Source organism: Pseudophryne corroboree, chromosome 12, assembly GCF_028390025.1.
Source record: "Pseudophryne corroboree isolate aPseCor3 chromosome 12, aPseCor3.hap2, whole genome shotgun sequence".
Lineage (NCBI taxonomy): Eukaryota > Metazoa > Chordata > Amphibia > Anura > Myobatrachidae > Pseudophryne > Pseudophryne corroboree.
In genome coordinates, this window is record NC_086455.1 from 8,051,089 (window position 1) to 8,076,314 (window position 25,226).

The 25,226-nt window shown below is 49.7% G+C and overlaps 1 protein-coding gene across 4 annotated transcripts in view; it reads left to right on the plus strand.

Annotated features, from left to right (window-relative positions):
• Positions 1 to 6,384: 6,384 nt before the first annotated feature.
• The window catches only part of ARHGEF2 (Rho/Rac guanine nucleotide exchange factor 2), a 210,371-nt gene continuing 191,529 nt past the window's right edge, over positions 6,385 to 25,226 (plus strand). For 2 of the 4 annotated variants that reach the window (XM_063946869.1, XM_063946870.1), the window contains exon 1: positions 6,385 to 6,596. The gene's annotated coding sequence lies outside the window, so the exon portion shown is untranslated. The remainder of the gene's footprint in view (positions 6,597 to 25,226) is intronic. The other 2 variants (XM_063946872.1, XM_063946871.1) reach the window with 1 other exon arrangement.

Consider the following 25,226-nt stretch of genomic DNA (forward strand, 5'->3'; position numbering starts at 1 on the left):
GCAGAGATGATGTTACCAGTTACTTATACCCTGCCATTGCCGGCGGAGGTGATGTTACCAGCTGCTTATACCCTGCCATCTGCCGGCATATGTGGTGTTACTAGCTGCTTATACCCTGCCATTTGCCGGCGGAGATAGTATTATCTGCTGCTTATACCCTGCCATCTGCCGGCATACGTGGTGTTACCAGCAGCTTATACAATGCCATCTGCCGGCGGAGGTGATGTTACCAGCTGCTTATACCCTGCTATCTGCCGGCATATGTGGTGTTACCAGCTGCTTATACCCTGCCATCTGCCGGCATATGTGGTGTTACCAGCTGCTTATACCCTGCCATCTGCCGGCATACATGGTGTTACCAGCTGCTTATACCCTGCCGTCTACCGGCATATGTGGTGTTACCAGCTGCTTATACAATGCCATCTGCCACTGTAACATTGATAAAGTGTGAGGTAAAAATAAGAATTTACTCACCGGTAATTCTATTTCTCGTAGTCCGTAGTGGATGCTGGGCACTCCGTAAGGACCATGGGGATAGACGGGCTCCGCAGGAGACTGGGCACTCTAAAAGAAAGATTAGGTACTATCTGGTGTGCACTGGCTCCTCCCTCTATGCCCCTCCTCCAGACCTCAGTTAGGGAAACTGTGCCCGGCCAGAGCTGGGTGCTCCTAGTGGGCTCTCCTGAGCTTGCTAGAAAAGAAAGTATTTGTTAGGTTTTTTATTTTCAGTGAGATCTGCTGGCAACAGACTCACTGCTACGAGGGACTGAGGGGAGAGAAGCGAACCTACCTGCGTGCAGCTAGCTTGTGCTTCGAAGGGCTGAAACACACTATCCGGCTTTTGCCGGCCGGGAAAAAGCCGGACGGCTTTTTCCCGTGCCGGCATTGTAGTTAACAGTGTGAGGGCTAGGGTCCCTTCACACTGCACGGCCCCGGCCCGGCTGCCGGGTTGCAGCCGGGTCTCACTACTGGAAGGTCTGGCGGCCGGGCGGCCGCCGGGCCGTCTTTGGAGCCAGTAAACCATGTGTGTGAAGGGGAGCTTTCACACACAACGGTTTTTTCTGAAGCCGTGTCAGATGCTGCGCATGCGCACAGCATTACACACGGCTCAAAGCCGTCCTGTGTGCGAGACTCTGCCGGTTTCTCCCGGATGGCAAAAAGCCGGACAAACTTTGTCCGGCTTTTTGCCATCCGGGAAAAACCGGAGTGTGTGTTTCAGCCCTTAGGCTACTGGACACCATTAGCTCCAGAGGGTTCGAACACAGGGCCTGACCTCGATCGTCCGTTCCCGGAGCCGCGCCACCGTCCCCCTTGCAGAGCCAGAAGACAGAAGAAGAAGATGAAATCGGCGGCAGAAGACTCCGGTCTTCATTAAGGTAGCGCACAGCACTGCAGCTGTGCGCCATTGCTCCCACAGCACACCACACACTCCGGTCACTGTAGGGTGCAGGGCGCTGGGGGGGGCCCCCTGGGCAGCAATTATAATACCTTTTGGCTAAATATACACATAATACAGTCGGTTAACTGTATATGTGTAAAAAACCCCACCATTACCTTACAGAAAACGCGGGACAGAAGCCCGCCGCTGAGGGGGCGGGGCCTTCTTCCTCAGCACACCAGCGCCATTTTCCCTTCACAGCTCCGCTGGAAGCACGCTCCCCAGGCTCTCCCCTGCAGTATCCAGGTACAAGACGGGTTAAAAAGAGAGGGGGGGGCACATAAATTTAGGCGCAAATCGATACAGACAAGCAGCTATTGGGAAAATCACTTATTAGCAGTGTAAATCCCTGTGTTATATAGCGCTGTGGTGTGTGCTGACATACTCTCTCTCTGTCTCCCCAAAGGACTTTGTGGGGTCCTGTCCTCAGTCTGAGCATTCCCTGTGTGTGGTGTGTCGGTACGGCTGTGTCGACATGTTTGATGATGAGGGTTACGTGGAGGCGGAGCAGAGGCAGATAAGTGTGGTGTCGCCCCCGACGGGGCCGACACCTGATTGGATGGATATGTGGAAGGTCTTAACCGACAGTGTCAACTCCTTACATAAAAGGTTCGATGACGCAGCAGCCTTGGGACAGCCGGGGTCTCAGCCCGCGCCTGCCCAGGCGACTCAGAAGCCGTCAGGGGCTCATAAACGCCGCTAGCTCTGATGGTAGACACAGATGTCGACACGGAGTCTGACTCCAGTGTAGATGAGGATGAGACAAATGTACAGTCTACAAAAGCCATCCGATGCATGATAACTGCAATGAAAGATGTATTGCACATTTCTGATATTACCCCTCTTGGTGGTAACCGGGTTATTATGTTTGGGGAGAAAAAGCAGCCAGTGACTTTTCCCCCATCTGATGAATTAAATGATTTGTGTGAAGAAGCGTGGAGTTCCCCTGATAAGAAACTAGTGATTTCTAAGAGGTTACTGATGGCGTACCCTTTCCCGCCAACGGATAGGTTACGTTGGGAAACATCCCCTAGGGTGGACAAGGCGCTAACACGATTATCTAAAAGGGTGGCACTGCCGTCTCAGGATACACATGGAGGTTTTGCCTTATAAGGGTGAGGAATTGTTTGGGGACGGTCTCTCGGACCTCGTATCCACAGCAACTGCTGGGAAGTCGACTTTTTTACCCCAGGTTCCCTCACAGGCTAAGAAAGCACCGTATTATCAAATGCAGTCCTTTCGGCCTCAGAAAGGCAAGCGGGTCAGAGGCATCCATTAGGACGTCAGAGAAATACCTATTAATATTAGTTTTTTTATCTTCCTCTTGTGGGATCGGTATGTTTTCCCGGCAGACGGGATGACGGCTGATACAGCAGCATCACATCTGTTGGATTCTCGGCAGCGAGTTCCCACTCGGTTGGTGGCGTGGACCCACCAGCTGAGTGGGAATACCCTGCAGAGGTCGAGATCCGTCTAACGATGTTTCACCGACTGTCTGGATTCCTGCGACGGAGCTTCTGAATGCAGGATCTCTACAGCTGGTACTTTAACGATACACAACATGTCTGAAGAGCTCAGAAGAATATTAGAATCAATGAATAAAAAGTGATATGATGTCGGAAAATAGTTTTTAGCTCAATTTTTGCCAATGTGAATCATTTACTCAGACTGCTGTTTCCCCTCCTCACTGTATGTCTGGATCAGCAGGATTGTCCGGAAGAGGCTCCTATAAATGTTTTACTGCATTTGGCACCGGAAAGGGAGTGCTGCGTAACTCTTACCTCTCTAAGTGCCCATGGTTTTGCCTTGCAAAATGGGCTCATCATAAACTCTGACCTTCCCCCTGGAATCTCCGACCTTCCACTAGAATGCTGCCCTCATAGTAAAACACTTTGGTAAATATTTGTCTTTCATTTGGGAAGCAATTGTCTAAAAGTGGACACTGGGCTGTTTACTGATCTTGTGGCCACTAGGGGGAGACAGAATACACTTAAGAACACTACTCGTACGCATTCACCCATTAACACTTCTATAGCGCCAGCGTGCTGCACAGTATGTTACATTAGGGCTAGACACAGTAATAAAGATGGGTTGTAGCAGACAGACAAGACGGTAAGAGGGCGCTGCTCACACTCTATACCAGTGTTTCCCAACCTTGGTCCTCAATGCACGCTAACAGTCCAGGGTTATATTTACTAAAGGTTGGTTTTGTTCGATGTTAGATAGATGTTAAATCGATTTTAATCAATATTGGGCTTCCGGGTTTAAAACACACATTTACTAGCAGATGATTTTTTTTATATTCATTTTTAAATGTTAGTAAATGTGTGTTTTAACCCTAGAAGCCCAACATCAGTTAAAATCGATTCAACATCGAGCTAACATCGAATGAAAAAAATAAATGGAAAAAAAAATCGACCTTTAGTAAATATACCCCCAGGTTATAGTGATATGCCTGCTTGGGCACATATGGTTAAATCAAAATAGCTGAGGTACTAAATAAATACCTGAGGTACTAAATACCTCCCGACATCATCAGGGATAAACCTGGGACTCCCCTGCGCTGTGGAGCTGCGTGTTCCTGAAAAGGGGGTGTGGTCTTGAGGAAAGGGGGAGTGGTTTCATGGGAATGCCGCAATCGCAAGGCACCCCCCACACCCCCTGTTTTCATCACTATGGGGGCGTGACCAGCGCTCTGAGCTGCTCCTGTATCTCCCGTCAATAGATGCTGTACGTATGCGACAGGAGCCTCCCAAATGCCCCCTCCCCCCACCGAGGGATGCTCGCCCAAGGATGGGATAGCGGGACGGTCCCAAAAAAAAAATGGACTGTCCCGCGAAAATTGGAACAGTTGGGATTAAATTAAACCACCTGTTCTCAAGTATGCCTATCCTTAAAATCTGGACTGTTGGTGTACAGTGAAGATTTATATTAATAATGTTTGGTTTTCTTTCAGATGTATTATAATATATCCCGGCTGATTTTGCCAATTTCTGATAATTTCTAGATATAATATGGGGCATGATTTGCTTCAGTCTCCAGAGCAATCGGGCAATTATAAAAAGCAGTGGTCCCCAAACTCCGGCCTCAAGGAATCCCAACAGGTCATGTTTTCCAGGTCACCTAGCAGGTGCACAGGTGTACTCATTACTCACTGACACATATTCAAAGGTCCACAGGAGGAGCTAATTATTCCACTTGCGATTCTGTGGTGACCTGTAACCACTGATATAAAGCCACACAATCTCAGTGTGAGGGGACAGGACAGATCTAGAAGCGTTCTCTCTTCCAGGGGTACTGCTTGCTCCGACTGGTCCCGTAGCGCGGTGTCTTGATGGGTCTCGGCTGTCTTCCACAGCCAGCGGCGCGGTGTTTGGTCCCAGGTAGCAGACGTTGGTTGCAGCATTAGCCTCTTGGAATACACTTTCACCATATGGTAATCAGCCCACAGTGTGGGAGGTCAGGGAATAAGTATTTTAAGCATCTGTGTTTAACCCATCCTGTGACACTGTTTTATTCATTAAAACCTGATCTGCACTATGAGCGCACTCTCCTCATCCTTATTTATAGGAAGATTTTACTCCTGGAGTCCGGAGTTATTTAAGGAGAGACTTGCTGCGGTATTCAAGTGTACCTGTGCTCCAAGCCCGGACAGCTGTCCTGTGGACTGGACCCCATTTAGAGCTACCAGCGCCCCTGTATGTTATTGCTTATATGCTCCTGGTCCAAAGAGCTCACAATCTAGAGCGAAGCGATTGTGCAAAAGATTCCCCCCTGCATTAGTGGAAGGAAAGTATGTATTTATGTAGACGGTTGTCTTGTTCTCTGATGAATGCAGAGGAAGCTCCTGATTGACACCTTCATATTTCCAGGGGATGAAGACTTTTAGAAGTTTGAATCAAAGCCTTGTAGGGGCTTATATATAGATTTACCATACTGGTGGTCATTCCGAGTTGTTCGCTCGCTAGCAGTTTTTAGCAGCCGTACAAACGCTATGCCACCTCCCACTGGGAGTGTATTTTAGCTTAGCAGAAGTGCGAACGAAAGGATCGCACAGCGGCTACAAAAAAAAAAAGTGCAGTTTCAGAGTAGCTTCAGACCTACTCAGCGCTTGCGATCACTTCAGACCATTCAGTTCCTGTTTTGACGTCACGAACACACCCTGCGTTCACACAGCCACGCCTGCGTTTTTCCGACCCCTCCCTGAAAACGGTCAGTTGACACCCAGAAACGCCCACTTCATGTCAATCACTCTGCGGCCAGTAGTGCGACTAAAAAGCTTTGCTAGACCCTGTGTAAAAATACATTGTTTGTTGTAATAGTACATCGCGCATGCGCACTGCGCTGCATGCGCAGAAGTGCTGGTTTTTTACTTAATCGCAGCGCTGCGAACATTTTCAGCTAGCTATCAACGCTGAATGACCCCCGCTATCCCTTTAAACTGGGACAGTAATGAATTATACAGGTTCTGTGGCTGGGTGACTACAAGCCTGCATGTCACCTGGTTTTACTCAGCCACAGAACCTGCGTAACTCCTCATGAGCGTCCTGGTTTAAAGGTACAGTCTGGTAAGCCTTAATCCAGATATAAAAAAAAAAAAAAATATTATATATATATATATATATATATATATATATATATATATATATATATATATGCACCTGGTCCAAAGAGCTCACAATCTAGAGCGAAGCGATCGTGCAAAAGATTCCCCCCTGCATTAATGGGAGGAAAGTGTGCATTTATATAGACAGTTGTCTTGTTCTCTGATGAATGCAGAGGAAGCTCCTGATTGACACTTTCATATATTCCAGGGGATGAAGACTTTTAGAAGTTTGAATCAAAGCCTTGAGTTGGGCAGGAGGAGGAGGAGGAGGGGGAGATTACACAGAGAGGGAGGGGTAGAGGGAAGGGAGGGTAAGGAGACCGGGAGCTAAGATAGTCACTCAGTTCCCTGATTACTGACTGCAGAGAGGGAGAAAGTGGAGGAAGCAGCTGCTGGCGAGAGGGGCTCACAGGGCAGGGAGATGAGTGAGGCCGGGTGACTGCTCCCCACATACAGGACTTGGGACATAACTGCTGAGAATTACACGTTAGAGGACACAGAGAGAACTGCCAAAGGGATCCCCGGCCCCCGGGAGAGGATATGAGAAAGTAGGTGAGTCCCTGATGGTCAGAATGGTGTAAAAGTCTCTGCCACCATCTCTTGCAGCGCGGCGGTGACTGCGGTAATCTCTGGGGTTCATAGGTCTGGACGTGTACAGAGAAGGGAGAATTCAGGAAGTGCCATTGTCAGGGTTTGCGCTGATCCTGTCCCTTTACCACCTGTGCTCTCCAGCTTTTATTCAACTACAGGTGCCAGCATGCCCTACCAGCCTGAGATTTGTAGTGCCGCATCGGTCGGAGAGCCCCAAGTAGCCGCCATCCCTGTCCGCAGCCTGGGGAAATAGATTGTGGACAAGTCATGTTTTGTGTAGGGTCTAACAAGCTGGAACTGTATGCTGCCCCTATATGTCTGTCTGGCCCGTGCTATCCTAGCTGGCGCACAGGGTCACCACTCTGGAATGTCTCTCGTTAACTGCTCATTAAGTTTGCTCTTTAAGTCACTAGGCAAGACTCTGCGGCATTTACTGCCATGAGATCCTGGCTTATCCGACACACGGCATACATTATACAGCCCTCTGCAGACAGGTAAATCTACACCTGTGCACTGGGAGGGGATGACGAGGACGGTTCTAAGGTCACCTGTAGTCACATCTCCTAATCTGCTCAGTGGTGTGGCTTTTCTGGGTTGTGGAGCGACCAACCGGCAGAGGTGGTAGGGGTAATTCGCCGAGGTCATCGGGTGCAGACTATAGTATAAGAGGGAGCGTCACAATAGACAGAGGACAGGTGTACAAATCACTAGCCCCGTGCAACTCTGTCACTGACCAGCAGGGGGAGCACCTGGGTAGTGCGCGCTGGCCCTTTAAGAGTCAGCCCCAGGTACATCAATACATGGCGCTCTCCCACAGCCCTGTCCGCATTGTTTGCTGTGTAACTGGTCGTTAATGTACGCCATGGTATTGTTCCTGCTGTATTACCTGACGTTCCCACGTCTCAGCATTTCATTGTGGAGTTCCGAGTCCCTGGCAGGTTCCTGTGTGACAGTTGTAGGCAGAGTGTTGCTGTCTCACTCTTGGGGAACTATTAGTCCCAGCATGACTTGTCAGGCTCCGCCTTCCCCCTACAGGAGAGAATGAATGGGTTATTATAATGCTTGAAATAAAATATTCCAGGGATGCTGCTACATTCCCCCCTGCCTCTCAGTGTTGGGTGGTCAAACGTATACTTATCTAAAACATTGCTGGTACTTGTAGTGCAGGTCCACGTAGGCATATCACCGGCATCACTGAAGTAGTGAAGGTATCCTATGTCATACTCCTTTAGGGCGATCGTAAGACGTAGCCAGAGGAAGGTGGCGGCTACAGACCAAGCATACGGTTCTGATTATACTGTCACGGGTTACTCCGTAACGTCACACGCCCCTCCGGGAAATGATAGAACATTACATTATCCATAGTCTCACATGGACTGCTTGGTATCGCTCTGTCAGGGCCCGAGTAAGGTTTGGGGGGGCCCAGAGCAAATAACTTTTGGGGACCCCTACCAATAAATGTGTCAGTAATATATGCTGGCGGTGTGATGTGGAAATGCTCCTGACTCCGCACATGGGTGGCACACATTATACCACACAGAAACCCCCAGTTCTCATATGTCACAGGACCCCCACGCTGACGGTGTAGCTATGTGGGGGGGGGGGGGGGGGGGGGCTGTGCGACCGGAATAATGTTGGCAGAATCCTTTATTTCTTCAGTTATACGTAAACAATAAATGAATTAAATCCAGCACATAACAGCCATCTATCATCCTATAACTGGAAGTTACCGGTTTGTACAATGTTCTCCTGCAGGATATATTGTATTTTCTTATGTGTATGGATGATTTTGCTGTTTGTACAGACACAGGGCTTTATAACGTACAGGCGTATTGGCAGGAAGTCTCAGGTGCACTGGGGGGGAAACATCACTTCTCACACTAAGGGGCCCGTTTATCAACACGTGATAACACTCATAGGGGGTCATTCAATTGTTTTCTCACGCACAATTTCCCGTCTAAAGTGACGGGAGATCTCAGGGCGATATTCAATTGATCCCCCTTATCGCACCCATGTCAGTCGTGTTTAGCTGTGTAAAGAGGCAAAACCTGACTAAAGTCATGGGCCCAATCGCAAAAAGTCCCATATAGGCGCCCAAATGGGTCACTTCTCCCACATTTCAGCTCGCCACCCCTGGAAGGTAGTGATCTAAGATGATATCGCGCCCAACTGCGGGCGGAAGGGGGGGGGAAAGAATTGAGTTCAGCCCATTGTGAATGATAAAACTCTTTGCGTATGGGAAATGGAGCTCCAGCCAATCAGCTCCCAACTGTCATTTTTCAAACACACGACAGGAGCTGATTGGCTGGAGCGCCATGTATCATATACAACAAGTTTCATCACTGGTTGATAAATGATCCCCTAAAGCAGGGATGGGAACCTTCAGCCCTCCAGCTGTTGTTGAACTACACATCCCAGCATGCCCTGCAACAGCTTTAGCATGGCCAAATAGCAAAACTGTAGCAAGGCATGCTGGTATGTGTAGTTTAACAGCTGGGGGGCTGCAGGTTCCCCACCCCTGCCCTGCAGTGTCTGATAGTTCTCTGAGTTGTATGTATGTATGTAAATAATGGCCATACAGTGGCGGGGATGTTGGGGCCTCTGTATGTGTATGTGCGCTCCTGCCACGGGCGCCACTGAGGTGATCTGCAGCTGTTTGGATGTGAGCGTGTCGGATTAATCATTAAGAGGAGTTTGGAGGCTCTTAGGCCGTACCTGACTGCCAGTATTTGAGCTCAGGGCGTGAGTGTCGCCTCTTGACTGATAAGTGGCACGGCCCGGCACATATTGGCGAGGGGATGGCTGTACAAAGTTGAGAGGCTGATAAGTGCAGGCGACCGTCCTGCGCCAGCCCTGTGCTGTATTTAATGCAGCTTCTGTCTCTTTCTATTGCACCATAAACCTACGGTGATGCCAAACCGTCACCAGGTCTGCCATAAAGAGGGCTCGCCAGTTACTGATCAGTTTGCTCCAACATGGCTTCTCCAGCGCAATGCAAATATCCGTGATAATCAGATGCGCTTATTGCTCCTCATGTAATCCTGTGTATGAAAGATGGGGGTGGTAATTAGTACACAGCGCATCAGTCCATCCATTTTTTATCAGAACTTGGCGACAGGGGGCGTCGTTCCATTAAACTTGGGCTTGATCTAGCCGAGCGTACTACGGGTGGTTTAAAGTGGCGCAGAGGTCAGACTGGCCCACCGGTGTAGAGGGGAAATCCCTGGTGGTCACTACGGGTCAGTAACTCAGTGGAGCAGGATCATGAATGTAGTTGGGTGCTTGGTTTGTTTCTATGGAAACGACACACCCTCTCTGTCTGGCCACGCCCCTTAAGCTAGGGCCCCTACAACTGCATTTCCTGGGGGGCCGCGCTCCGACACTGGTTGTACGCTCCTCAGACACACACCCGCTTTTGCGGCTGAGGGGTGTAACTGTGCTGCTGCTGGGAATCTGCATGTAGAATAAGTGTTATTAGAGGTTCAGTATAAATTACCAATGGTCATAATCCCGACCGCCATTGACCTACAGTCAAAATACCGACATTCATTATGCCGTCATGTTCAAAATGCCGACATAGAATACTGACAATTGAAATGCGACCATGTCAAAATACAGACATGCATTTTTCTGAGGGGGGGGGGGGGTTGTGTGTCAATGTTGACATAGACGGTGTCTGTGTCGACCTAAGTGTACCGCGCTCGCCATGCTTCGGGCACGGTGCCCCGCCACTATTATATTACCCCTTCAGGTCCACTGGGATGGTAAAGTATGAACAATTTGGTTTCAAAGAAAAACTCATGTCGACTTTATGACAACATTGTAAATGTCGGTATTTTGACCTTGTCTGTGCCGTTGGCATCTTGATTGTAGGTAAATTGACCACATCCCATGGATCCCTGGCCTTGCGTGTGAGCAGACGCCTATTTCTGTCTTTGGCGCAGGCACAATGTGATTAGTTTCGCACACTGCGTCTTGCGTGCGACTTAGGACCAGCCCGTATGCTTGTGCGCAAGGAAACATAAGATGCCACAACAGGAACAGAAGCCGCGCTTACCCTTTGTATTCCGCAAACAACCCCTCACTTTCACCGTGTGGTACTGCACCTGGCGGCCCCCCACATGCTAAGGGACGAATTACGTGGCGCTCAAGTTTCTCTGTGTAAAATATCCTTTTCTTACCTCATAAAGTGATGCGAAGACTGACGTCGGCAGGTGTCCCCATAGGGGACGTTTTGGGCCTGTTTTGGACACTCTAGGGAGTTGAGAAATTCTGGCCTAGCCTAATTGCCCAATTATCAGCTCAGCGGACAAGATAAACGCTACCCATAATCCTGTGCAGTTCTGCTAGCGCTGGATGCGATGACATGAGTGGCTGGAGATGGCCCCCTGCACATACCTCTCTAGTTACTACTCCGGTGTTTGGTGTAAGACATGTACAGGCGAGGGCAGAGTCATGTTACCGGCTGCCGTCTATTGTTGCGGGACACAATAGCGACAAGGAACTAAGATCTGGTGGTCGGGCCCCGGAACGCGGAACTGCTTGCACTGCCTATTAACCTTGTCTCTGCCGAAGGGTACATACGGTGCCTCAGACCATGTACTGACTGACTCAGTTAAAGCAGTTGCTTTCCAGTGGTTGTGGAACTACAAGTCCCAGCATGACAAATATTTGAAGTTCTAAAGCAGTTGGGGGGGGGGGGGGGGGGGTTTGCAAATTAATTGCTAATGTGCAGAAAAATAAGTGAGGTCTGTGTAATGTGTACAGATTTGTAATAATGAGTTTATAGAGGAAGTAAAGGTGCTTGTTAAATATAAGGGCCCCGCTGTAGCTCATCTGCACCACACGAGCCGATTGGACGAGAAGGCTATTCCCCATGGCTGGCAGAAAGGTGCATGTGTCAGGGGGCCGGGGAAAGGGTTAGGGTGGTGATGGACAACGGACGATGAAGTCTGTATAATTAACAAGTATCAGAAAAAAAAACTTATCATGGCCCAGGTTCCTGAGCTCGTGTCATGAAAATTGTAAACTATCAGGGCACGGTTAGCGCCGGGTCACCACTCCACTGCGAATTCTTTTTATCCTGACGCTTAGACTGTGTTCCCATTGATAGAATGTGTTATCCTGAGCTGGTTTTAGTCTATGGATAGTGATTTGTATTCTCAGCTCCTGGGGGACGCCCATACTCAGGGAATGCTGCTTAAGGAATAATTACCCAAACATACATATTTGCTAACGCAACAGGATACTTGAGACAAGGAGCTTAGAAGATACAACACGAGTGGCTTCCAGTGGCAATACACTGTTTGGTTTTGTTGCTTGGACACTGTATCGGCCCGCTCTCAATTCAAACTGCATTGTGTGTCGCCTCCTCTGCTGGTGTTACCTCTCCTCTGCTGGTGTTACCTCTCCGGATGTCAGCTAGCTGCCAACGGCTATTGGGGTTTACAGATATATCTGGTGTCACAATAATAACACACAAACACAACCTCGGGGCTGATATTCATGCACCAACAGATGCCGCTTGCAAACATCTGTGCGTCGGCTTTACAGCGTCCACTTGATAAACACATGAAGGCCGTCGTTGAATCCGTCTGCCGGTTTTACGGTAGGTGGGCAGAGACCAGACGGTTTTCGGCGGCCGCTGCGAGGGGCCGGAGTGCAGTACATGTAATCGGATCCTGCCCCAGTAAAGCGGTGTCGTCGTTACCATCCCAGGAGCCCACCCTTTGTGCTAATTGTCAGTTTCGGGGATTATAAACGTGGAAGGGATGCACAGAATTACACACCTGTACAACACAAAGAGAGGGGCAGGCAGCCAGGCGTAGACTGTAAACCTACAACTCATTCCTCGTCCCATAAAATGGGGAAGAACAGTAACGCATTATCCATCCGTGGGGAGAGGCTGATTATTCTGGGTAGGGGAGTGATCAAAGCTTTCTTTCCAGGTTGTAGCCTCAGGCTGATAGTGAGTTGTCTGCAGAAGCTTTTCACTGTGTCGGCTGAGGACACAGCACATTATCTGGTTACACAGGGCTAGGGACACATGACACAATCAGGCTCTGCACCAAGGAGCTTGCAATCTACTGGTTCAATGGGAGACTGTGGGGGTAATTCAGATCTGAGCGCTGCTGTGCGTTTTCGCACAGCGGGCGATCAGATCCGAACTGCGTATGCACCGCACTGCGCAGGCGCGTTCCATGGGTACAAAGCGGATAGCCGCTCAGCGACGGGTTTGTGCAAAGCATCCATCCGCACAGGCGATCGCAAGGAGATTGACAGGAAGAGGGCGTTTGTGGGTGGCAACTGACCGTTTTCAGGGAGTGGTTGGAAAAACGCAGGCGTGTCCATGCGTTTGCAGGGCGGGTGTCTGACGTCAATTCCGGGACCGGACAGGCTGATGTGATCGCAGCGGCTGAGTAAGTCCTGGGCTGCGCAGAGACTGCACAAGATCTGTTTGTACATCTCTGCTATACATGCGATCGCACACTTGCACAGCTAAAATACACTGCCCTATGGACGGCGACTATCTGATCACAGCGCTGCAAAAATCGCTGCCCAGCGGTCAGATCTGAATTACCCCCGGTGTTGTGAGGTTGTTTGCAGTCTAGTGGTACAGTATACTGAAACCTTTGTCCCAAGGGATTAGAGCGTAATGGGAGATACTGATCCAATGACCTTATAATCTGGTGGTATAATGAGGGACGTGTTCCAAAGAGCTTGCAATCTATTAATATAAATGGAGACACTGCTGCTGCAATTGAAGACCCTCTCCCAAGTCTGAGGAGCTTACAGTCTAGTAGTGTAACAAAATAAATCAACCCAAAATCCCAAATGATCTTTGAATGTAGTGTAAAGTTACCAAGGTGGTAACAGTCTGGTGGTACAACTGATTATACTGCTGCAAGAGGGTAGCAATCTAGTCCTGTAACGGAAGATGCTATGCCAAAGAGTTTACAGCATAGGGATATACTGGGTGATCCTGGGCAAATGAGCTTACAATCTAATAATATACTTGGTCATACACTCACCAGGAGCTAGTGATCTAATGGAAGACCCTGCGTGAAGGTGTGTGTGCTATATATACTATATACATTCTAGTGATCCAATCAAGACCCTGTGCAAAGGAGCTTACAATCTAGTGATATACAGGGTCATTCTGACATAAAGAACTTGCAGACTAGTGATATAAAGAAAGACCCTGTGTGAAGGAGCTTACAATCTAGTTATATTATACGGGCACTTTCTGTCACAGAGAGCTTACATTCTAAGCTCTTACATTGCCTCTCCTGCAGCGTCCCTCCTCCAAGGCTGCCATAAATTGGAATATTAAACACTGCGGCCACGGCCTTGTGTGCAGTGTCAGAAAGACACTAGCTGCCCAAGATCTCTGCGTCTAATGGGTGCCGCTGTCCCGTCATGACACCTTTGAGGAATAGCCTGAAATAAACATTTGTGGTGATATGCAGCCTTTAGGAATGTTCATTTCTGGGTGGTACAATCGCACTTTTTTGTTTAATAGGGGGCTTCACTTCTGACTTTGGGGACAATTCAGACCTGACCGCAGCAGCAAATTTATTAGCAGTTGGGCAAAACCTTGTGCAGTGCAGGTGGGGCAGATGTAACATGTGCAGAGAGAGTTAGATTTGGGTGGGTATATTGTTTCTGTGCAGGGTAAATACTGTCTGCTTTATTTTTTACACTGCAATATAGATTTCAGTTTGAACACACCCCACCCAAATCTAACTCTCTCTGCACATGTTACATCTGCCCCACATGTAGTTGCTGCTGCGATCAGGTCTGAATTACCCCCTTTATACCATTAGACTTTCCCAGCAGCCGCTGTGTTACTGCTGTAATGAGAGGGTAACTGTAAGGCCGGAGTACCGGGAATGGTGAATATATTGTCAGGCCGGCTCAGGCGGTGTAATGGTGTCAGACACATGAGTATATTGTCAGTCCGGCTCAGGAGGTGTAATGGTGTCAGACACATGAGTATATTGTCAGGCCGGCTCAGGCGGTGTAATGGTGTCAGACACATGAGTATATTGTCAGGCCGGCTCAGGCGGTGTAATGGTGTCAGACACATGAGTATATTGTCAGGCCGGCTCAGGCGGTGTAATGGTGTCAGACACATGAGTATATTGTCAGGCCGGCTCAGGCGGTGTAATGGTGTCAGACACATGAGTATATTGTCAGGCCGGCACAGGAGGTGTAATGGTGTCAGACACATGAATATATCACAGGCCGGCTCAGGCGGTGTAATGGTGTCAGACACATGAGTATATTGTCAGGCCGGCTCAGGCGGTGTAATGGTGTCAGACATATGAATATATTGTCAGGCCGGCTCAGGCGGTGTAATGGTGTCAGACACATGAATATATTGTCAGGCCGGCTCAGGAGGTGTAATGGTGTCAGACACATGAGTATATTGTCAGGCCGGCTCAGGCGGTATAATGGTGTCAGACACATGAGTATATTGTCAGGCCGGCTAAGGAGGTGTAATGGTGTCAGACACATGAGTATACTGTCAGGCCGGCTCAGGCGGTGTAATGGTGTCAGAAACATGAGTATATTGTCAGGCCGGCTCAGGCGGTGTAATGGTGTCAGACACATGAGTATATTGTCAGGCCGGCACAGGCGGTGTAATGGTGTCAGACACATGAATATATTGTCAGGCCGGCTCAGGTGGTGTAATGGTGTCAGACACATGAGTATATTGTCAGGCCGGCTCAGGAGGTGTAATGGTGTCAGACACATGAGTATATTGTCAGGCCGGCTCAGGAGGTGTAATGGTGTCAGACACATGAGTATATTGTCAGGCCGGCTCAGGAGGTGTAATGGTGTCAGACACATGAGTATATTGTCAGGCCGGCTCAGGAGGTGTAATGGTGTCAGACACATGAGTATATCACAGGCCGGCTCAGGCGGTGTAATGGTGTCAGACACATGAGTATATTGTCAGGCCGGCTCAGGAGGTGTAATGGTGTCAGACACATGAGTATATTGTCAGGCCGACTCAGGCGGTGTAATGGTGTCAGACACATGAGTATATTGTCAGGCCGGCTCAGGAGGTGTAATGGTGTCAGACACATGAGTATATTGTCAGGCCGGCTCAGGCGGTGTAATGGTGTCAGACACATGAGTATATTGTCAGGCCGGCTCAGGAGGTGTAATGGTGTCAGACACATGAGTATATTGTCAGGCCGGCTCAGGAGGTGTAATGGTGTCAGACACATGAGTATATTGTCAGGCCGGCTCAGGCGGTGTAATGGTGTCAGACACATGAGTATATTGTCAGGCCGGCTCAGGAGGTGTAATGGTGTCAGACACATGAGTATATTGTCAGGCCGGCTCAGGAGGTGTAATGGTGTCAGACACATGAGTATATTGTCAGGCCGGCTCAGGAGGTGTAATGGTGTCAGACACATGAGTATATTGTCAGGCCGGCTCAGGCGGTGTAATGGTGTCAGACACATGAATATATTGTCAGGCCGGCTCAGGAGGTGTAATGGTGTCAGACACATGAATATATTGTCAGGCCGGCTCAGGAGGTGTAATGGTGTCAGACACATGAGTATATTGTCAGGCCGGCTCAGGAGGTGTAATGGTGTCAGACACATGAGTATATTGTCAGGCCGGCACAGGCGGTGTAATGGTGTCAGACACATGAATATATTGTCAGGCCGGCTCAGGAGGTGTAATGGTGTCAGACACATGAGTATATTGTCAGGCCGGCACAGGAGGTGTAATGGTGTCAGACACATGAGTATATTGTCAGGCCGGCTCAGGAGGTGTAATGGTGTCAGACACATGAGTATATTGTCAGGCCGGCTCAGGAGGTGTAATGGTGTCAGACACATGAGTATATTGTCAGGCCGGCTCAGGAGGTGTAATGGTGTCAGACACATGAGTATATCACAGGCCGGCTCAGGCGGTGTAATGGTGTCAGACACATGAGTATATTGTCAGGCCGGCTCAGGAGGTGTAATGGTGTCAGACACATGAGTATATTGTCAGGCCGGCTCAGGCGGTGTAATGGTGTCAGACACATGAGTATATTGTCAGGCCGGCTCAGGAGGTGTAATGGTGTCAGACACATGAGTATATTGTCAGGCCGGCTCAGGCGGTGTAATGGTGTCAGACACATGAGTATATTGTCAGGCCGGCACAGGAGGTGTAATGGTGTCAGACACATGAATATATCACAGGCCGGCTCAGGCGGTGTAATGGTGTCAGACACATGAGTATATTGTCAGGCCGGCTCAGGCGGTGTAATGGTGTCAGACACATGAGTATATTGTCAGGCCGGCTCAGGAGGTGTAATGGTGTCAGACACATGAGTATATTGTCAGGCCGGCACAGGCGGTGTAATGGTGTCAGACACATGAGTATATTGTCAGGCCGGCTCAGGAGGTGTAATGGTGTCAGACACATGAGTATATTGTCAGGCCGGGTCAGGAGGTGTAATGGTGTCAGACACATGAGTATATTGTCAGGCCGGCTCAGGAGGTGTAATGGTGTCAGACACATGAGTATATTGTCAGGCCGGCTCAGGCGGTGTAATGGTGTCAGACACATGAGTATATTGTTAGGCCGGCTCAGGAGGTGTAATGGTGTCAGACACATGAGTATATTGTCAGGCCGGCTCAGGAGGTGTAATGGTGTCAGACACATGAGTATACTGTCAGGCCGGCTCAGGAGGTGTAATGGTGTCAGACACATGAGTATATTGTCAGGCCGGCTCAGGAGGTGTAATGGTGTCAGACACATGAGTATATTGTCAGGCCGGCTCAGGCGGTGTAATGGTGTCAGACACATGAGTATATTGTCAGGCCGGCTCAGGAGGTGTAATGGTGTCAGACACATGAGTATATTGTCAGGCCGGCTCAGGAGGTGTAATGGTGTCAGACACATGAGTATATTGTCAGGCCGGCTCAGGCGGTGTAATGGTGTCAGACACATGAGTATATTGTCAGGCCGGCACAGGAGGTGTAATGGTGTCAGACACATGAATATATCACAGGCCGGCTCAGGCGGTGTAATGGTGTCAGACACATGAGTATATTGTCAGGCCGGCTCAGGCGGTGTAATGGTGTCAGACACATGAGTATATTGTCAGGCCGGCTCAGGAGGTGTAATGGTGTCAGACACATGAGTATATTGTCAGGCCGGCACAGGCGGTGTAATGGTGTCAGACACATGAGTATATTGTCAGGCCGGCTCAGGAGGTGTAATGGTGTCAGACACATGAGTATATTGTCAGGCCGGGTCAGGAGGTGTAATGGTGTCAGACACATGAGTATATTGTCAGGCCGGCTCAGGAGGTGTAATGGTGTCAGACACATGAGTATATTGTCAGGCCGGCTCAGGCGGTGTAATGGTGTCAGACACATGAGTATATTGTCAGGCCGGCTCAGGAGGTGTAATGGTGTCAGACACATGAGTATATTGTCAGGCCGGCTCAGGAGGTGTAATGGTGTCAGACACATGAGTATATTGTCAGGCCGGCTCAGGCGGTGTAATGGTGTCAGACACATGAGTATATTGTCAGGCCGGCTCAGGAGGTGTAATGGTGTCAGACACATGAGTATATTGTCAGGCCGGCTCAGGAGGTGTAATGGTGTCAGACACATGAGTATATTGTCAGGCCGGCTCAGGAGGTGTAATGGTGTCAGACACATGAGTATATTGTCAGGCCGGCTCAGGCGGTGTAATGGTGTCAGACACATGAATATATTGTCAGGCCGGCTCAGGAGGTGTAATGGTGTCAGACACATGAATATATTGTCAGGCCGGCTCAGGAGGTGTAATGGTGTCAGACACATGAGTATATTGTCAGGCCGGCTCAGGAGGTGTAATGGTGTCAGACACATGAGTATATTGTCAGGCCGGCACAGGCGGTGTAATGGTGTCAGACACATGAATATATTGTCAGGCCGGCTCAGGAGGTGTAATGGTGTCAGACACATGAGTATATTGTCAGGCCGGCACAGGAGGTGTAATGGTGTCAGACACATGAGTATATTGTCAGGCCGGCTCAGGAGGTGTAATGGTGTCAGACACATGAGTATATTGTCAGGCCGGCTCAGGAGGTGTAATGGTGTCAGACACATGAGTATATTGTCAGGCCGGCTCAGGAGGTGTAATGGTGTCAGACACATGAGTATATCACAGGCCGGCTCAGGCGGTGTAATGGTGTCAGACACATGAGTATATTGTCAGGCCGGCTCAGGAGGTGTAATGGTGTCAGACACATGAGTATATTGTCAGGCCGGCTCAGGCGGTGTAATGGTGTCAGACACATGAGTATATTGTCAGGCCGGCTCAGGAGGTGTAATGGTGTCAGACACATGAGTATATTGTCAGGCCGGCTCAGGCGGTGTAATGGTGTCAGACACATGAGTATATTGTCAGGCCGGCACAGGAGGTGTAATGGTGTCAGACACATGAATATATCACAGGCCGGCTCAGGCGGTGTAATGGTGTCAGACACATGAGTATATTGTCAGGCCGGCTCAGGCGGTGTAATGGTGTCAGACACATGAGTATATTGTCAGGCCGGCTCAGGAGGTGTAATGGTGTCAGACACATGAGTATATTGTCAGGCCGGCTCAGGAGGTGTAATGGTGTCAGACACATGAATATATTGTCGGGCCGGCTCAGGAGGTGTAATGGTGTCAGACACATGAGTATACTGTCAGGCCGGCTCAGGAGGTGTAATGGTGTCAGACACATGAGTATATTGTCAGGCCGGCTCAGGAGGTGTAATGGTGTCAGACACATGAGTATATTGTCAGGCCGGCTCAGGCGGTGTAATGGTGTCAGACACATGAGTATATTGTCAGGCCGGCTCAGGCGGTGTAATGGTGTCAGACACATGAGTATATTGTCAGGCCGGCTCAGGCGGTGTAATGGTGTCAGACACATGAGTATATTGTCAGGCCGGCTCAGGAGGTGTAATGGTGTCAGACACATGAGTATATTGTCAGGCCGGCTCAGGAGGTGTAATGGTGTCAGACACATGAGTATATTGTCAGGCCGGCTCAGGCGGTGTAATGGTGTCAGACACATGAGTATATTGTCAGGCCGGCTCAGGAGGTGTAATGGTGTCAGACACATGAGTATATTGTCAGGCCGGCACAGGAGGTGTAATGGTGTCAGACACATGAATATATCACAGGCCGGCTCAGGCGGTGTAATGGTGTCAGACACATGAGTATATTGTCAGGCCGGCTCAGGCGGTGTAATGGTGTCAGACACATGAGTATATTGTCAGGCCGGCTCAGGAGGTGTAATGGTGTCAGACACATGAGTATATTGTCAGGCCGGCACAGGCGGTGTAATGGTGTCAGACACATGAGTATATTGTCAGGCCGGCTCAGGAGGTGTAATGGTGTCAGACACATGAGTATATTGTCAGGCCGGGTCAGGAGGTGTAATGGTGTCAGACACATGAGTATATTGTCAGGCCGGCTCAGGCGGTGTAATGGTGTCAGACACATGAGTATATTGTCAGGCCGGCTCAGGCGGTGTAATGGTGTCAGACACATGAGTATATTGTCAGGCCGGCTCAGGAGGTGTAATGGTGTCAGACACATGAGTATATTGTCAGGCCGGCTCAGGAGGTGTAATGGTGTCAGACACATGAGTATATTGTCAGGCCGGCACAGGCGGTGTAATGGTGTCAGACACATGAGTATATTGTCAGGCCGGCTCAGGAGGTGTAATGGTGTCAGACACATGAGTATATTGTCAGGCCGGCTCAGGAGGTGTAATGGTGTCAGACACATGAGTATATTGTCAGGCCGGCTCAGGCGGTGTAATGGTGTCAGACACATGAGTATATTGTCAGGCCGGCTCAGGCGGTGTAATGGTGTCAGACACATGAGTATATTGTCAGGCCGGCTCAGGAGGTGTAATGGTGTCAGACACATGAGTATATTGTCAGGCCGGCTCAGGAGGTGTAATGGTGTCAGACACATGAGTATACTGTCAGGCCGGCTCAGGCGGTGTAATGGTGTCAGACACATGAGTATACTGTCAGGCCGGCTCAGGAGGTGTAATGGTGTCAGACACATGAGTATATTGTCAGGCCGGCTCAGGAGGTGTAATGGTGTCAGACACATGAGTATACTGTCAGGCCGGCTCAGGAGGTGTAATGGTGTCAGACACATGAGTATATTGTCAGGCCGGCTCAGGAGGTGTAATGGTGTCAGACACATGAGTATATTGTCAGGCCGGCACAGGAGGTGTAATGGTGTCAGACACATGAGTATATTGTCAGGCCGGCTCAGGCGGTGTAATGGTGTCAGACACATGAATATATTGTCAGGCCGGCTCAGGAGGTGTAATGGTGTCAGACACATGAGTATATTGTCAGGCCGGCTCAGGAGGTGTAATGGTGTCAGACACATGAGTATATTGTCAGGCCGGCTCAGGAGGTGTAATGGTGTCAGACACATGAGTATATTGTCAGGCCGGCTCAGGAGGTGTAATGGTGTCAGACACATGAGTATATTGTCAGGCCGGCTCAGGAGGTGTAATGGTGTCAGACACATGAGTATATTGTCAGGCCGGCTCAGGAGGTGTAATGGTGTCAGACACATGAGTATATTGTCAGGCCGGCACAGGCGGTGTAATGGTGTCAGACACATGAATATATTGTCAGGCCGGCTCAGGAGGTGTAATGGTGTCAGACACATGAATATATTGTCAGGCCGGCTCAGGAGGTGTAATGGTGTCAGACACATGAGTATATTGTCAGGCCGGCTCAGGCGGTGTAATGGTGTCAGACACATGAATATATTGTCAGGCCGGCTCAGGCGGTGTAATGGTGTCAGACACATGAATATATTGTCAGTCCGGCTCAGGAGGTGTAATGGTGTCAGACACATGAGTATATTGTCAGGCCGGCTCAGGCGGTGTAATGGTGTCAGACACATGAGTATATTGTCAGGCCGGCTCAGGAGGTGTAATGGTGTCAGACACATGAGTATATTGTCAGGCCGGCTCAGGAGGTGTAATGGTGTCAGACACATGAGTATATTGTCAGGCCGGCTCAGGCGGTGTAATGGTGTCGGACACATGAGTATATTGTCAGGCCGGCTCAGGAGGTGTAATGGTGTCAGACACATGAGTATATTGTCAGGCCGGCTCAGGCGGTGTAATCATGTCAGACACATGAGTATATTGTCAGACCGGCTCAGGAGGTGTAATTAGACCTCTCTCTCTCTCTCTCTCTCTCTCTCTCTCTCTCTCTCTCTCTCTCTCTCTCTCGTGTACGTTCAGGAATGATGAGGGACATGGAAGGAGGCTAATCCCCTCACAGGCCTGTGGTAACGCAGACACGACCATGCATCTGATCTGATAGCTGTGCTGCTAGATGGATAGGTGTCATGGCCGCTGCCAGCTTACCTGTGTGACGGGCACATACTACTTCCTGCAATACCGTCCTTTGGTTAATTGAACATGTATGGGAGGAACAATGTTATAGCAACCTATCTCTCTGCCTCAATTAAATGTTATTGTGGCTGGTCTTTGGTGTCCGATAGACCTGCCTCCCCACGTTTACAGTGCGGGAGCCCGGACAGCGATGTCTCCACCTTCAGCTTAGGAGATCAGGAGCCCCCAAATCGCCCCAGACTTGTGAATTTGGTCAGCCAGCCCTGTGAGACCCAGTGTGGGTCTGCCATAAGAGAATCTGCGATTCCGGAACCTTTACTCTCTCTCAGACTGATGGTCTAGAATGAGGAAAAAAGAGCAATGGATTTAGTAAAAGTTGCAGGAGGGTGTACACAGGCCAATACCTAACGCCCTCCTTTAAACATGGAAATGAAAACGGATATGAGCAAGGACGCAGAAATGATTCCCACGCTTCCCCCTGACCCAGCGCTCTCCATGAGCTCATCCTTTTCCAGGACCAATAGGCCGGGCTTCCTGAACACCTCACCCGGGGTCAGCAAGGTGTACTGATCTCTCCGCTGCCTCTCCAGCCCCAGTCTTTGTCTGCTGGCCCTATAGGAAATACCAGTGCTAGCTAGTAGGGAATGGTCACTATTCTCCATATAGAACTATGGGGGACATTTACTAAGCAGTGATAAGAGCGGAGAAGTGAGCCAGTGGAGAAGTTGCCCATGGCAACCAATCAGCACTGAAGTAACATCTATAATTTGCATACTATAAAATTATACAGAGCTGCCGATTGGTTGATGGGGCAACTGGCTCACTTATCCGCTCTTATCGCTACTTAGTAAGTGTCCCGGATGATTGGTTAACCCTTCCATAACCAGGCCGCAGGCAGACCCGCTGCAAGCCACCTTTGCAGGCTCCGGGAATGTGCTGCTTGCGCTATTGTTCCCAGAAGAAATATTTTGGCACTTTATGAATAGACAATGTTCCAGCTCTGTGTAATATTATTATTCTTATGTTTACATTCATACAGCTGCGATGCTGAGATCAGCTGCGGCCCGTGCCAAACTGGAGCGGCAACGCCTACATCTGCCTGAGGAAGTGAGGAGCGCAAAGGAAAATTGCTTCCCACCCTAAACCATTGTTATGACTTTAAATAGAATAGAAGCAAACGCTATCGAGCCAGCGTCGGTGCAAGCATTAGGTGAAGCTAGGCAGTTTCCTAGGGAGCCAATGGTTAGGGGGTGCCTAAAACACACAGGAGGGGAGTGAAGTGCCACACTATTGCCACGATACCACAATTCAGCATGAATCGCATCGTTAAACCACCAGAACCAACCACTTCACTTGACCATTGAGCGGCCCAGAGTGACAGTGGGCCGCCTCTGGGAGACTACAGTGATGGCTGATTGTACCCAGGATATAAACTCATCAGACTTTACAATCATTTAACTATTTCCATCATTGCCTGTTTTTCATACCTTGCTTCCAGGAGACGCAGAGGGAAGTGGCGGACAGAACATGATGATGTCATTGGAATCAATGTGTGGGCGGGGCATGGTGATGCAATCTGCACCATTACCGCCTGCTGACAGCCACCTTACAGACAGGCTACTCGGCAGCTGATCAGATAGCTGATTCTGTTTACTGACACACACAACGTACATCTGAATCACATGTCCAAGTTCTCCTCCTAAAGGAGGCTTGGACACATCCGACGGCCCCAGAGTAAGATTCAGCTTACGCAGGCTGCCTGGTGCCTGGAAACATTGTGAACCGTGGGCCCCTCAGACGCAGCACCGGGATCCTCAGTAACAGGAGGCGTCTATCTCCTACAGACACAGCACTGGGATCCTCAGTAACAGGAGGCGTCTATCTCCTACAGACACAGCACCGGGATCCTCAGTAACAGGAGGCGTCTATCTCCTACAGACACAGCACTGGGATCCTCAGTAACAGGAGGCGTCTATCTCCTACAGACACAGCACTGGGATCCTCAGTAACAGGAGGCGTCTATCTCCTACAGACACAGCACTGGGATCCTCAGTAACAGGAGGCGTCTATCTCCTACAGACACAGCACTGGGATCCTCAGTAACAGGAGGCATCTATCTCCTACAGACACAGCACCGGGATCCTCAGTAACAGGAGGCATCTATCTCCTACAGACACAGCACTGGTATCCTCAGTAACAGGAGACATCTATCTCCTACAGACACAGCACTGGGATCCTCAGTAACAGGAGGCATCTATCTCCTACAGATACAGCACTGGGATCCTCAGTAACAGGAGGCGTCTATCTCCTACAGACGCAGCACTGGTATCCTCAGTAACAGGAGGCGTCTATCTCCTACAGACACAGCACTGGGATCCTCACTAACAGGAGGCGTCTATTTCCTACAGACACAGCACTGGGATCCTCAGTAACAGGAGGCGTCTATCTCCTACAGACACAGCACTGGGATCCTCAGTAACAGGAGGCATCTATCTCCTACAGACACAGCACTGGGATCCTCAGTAACAGGAGGCGTCTATCTCCTACAGACGCAGCACTGGGATCCTCAGTAACAGGAGGCGTCTATCTCCTACAGACACAGCACCGGGATCCTCACTAACAGGAGGCATCTATCTCCTACAGACACAGCACCGGGATCCTCACTAACAGGAGGCATCTATCTCCTACAGACACAGCACTGGGATCCTCAGTAACAGGAGGCATCTATCTCCTACAGACACAGCACTGGGATCCTCAGTAACAGGAGGCGTCTATCTCCTACAGACACAGCACTGGGATCCTCACTAACAGGAGGCGTCTATCTCCTACAGACACAGCACTGGGATCCTCACTAACAGGAGGCGTCTATCTCCTACAGACACAGCACCGGGATCATCAGTAACAGGAGGCGTCTATCTCCTACAGACACAGCACTGGGATCCTCAGTAACAGGAGGCGTCTATCTCCTACAGACACAGCACTGGGATCCTCACTAACAGGAGGCGTCTATCTCCTACAGACACAGCACTGGGATCCTCAGTAACAGGAGGCATCTATCTCCTACAGACACAGCACCGGGATCATCAGTAACAGGAGGCGTCTATCTCCTACAGACACAGCACTGGGATCCTCAGTAACAGGAGGCGTCTATCTCCTACAGACACAGCACTGGGATCCTCAGTTACA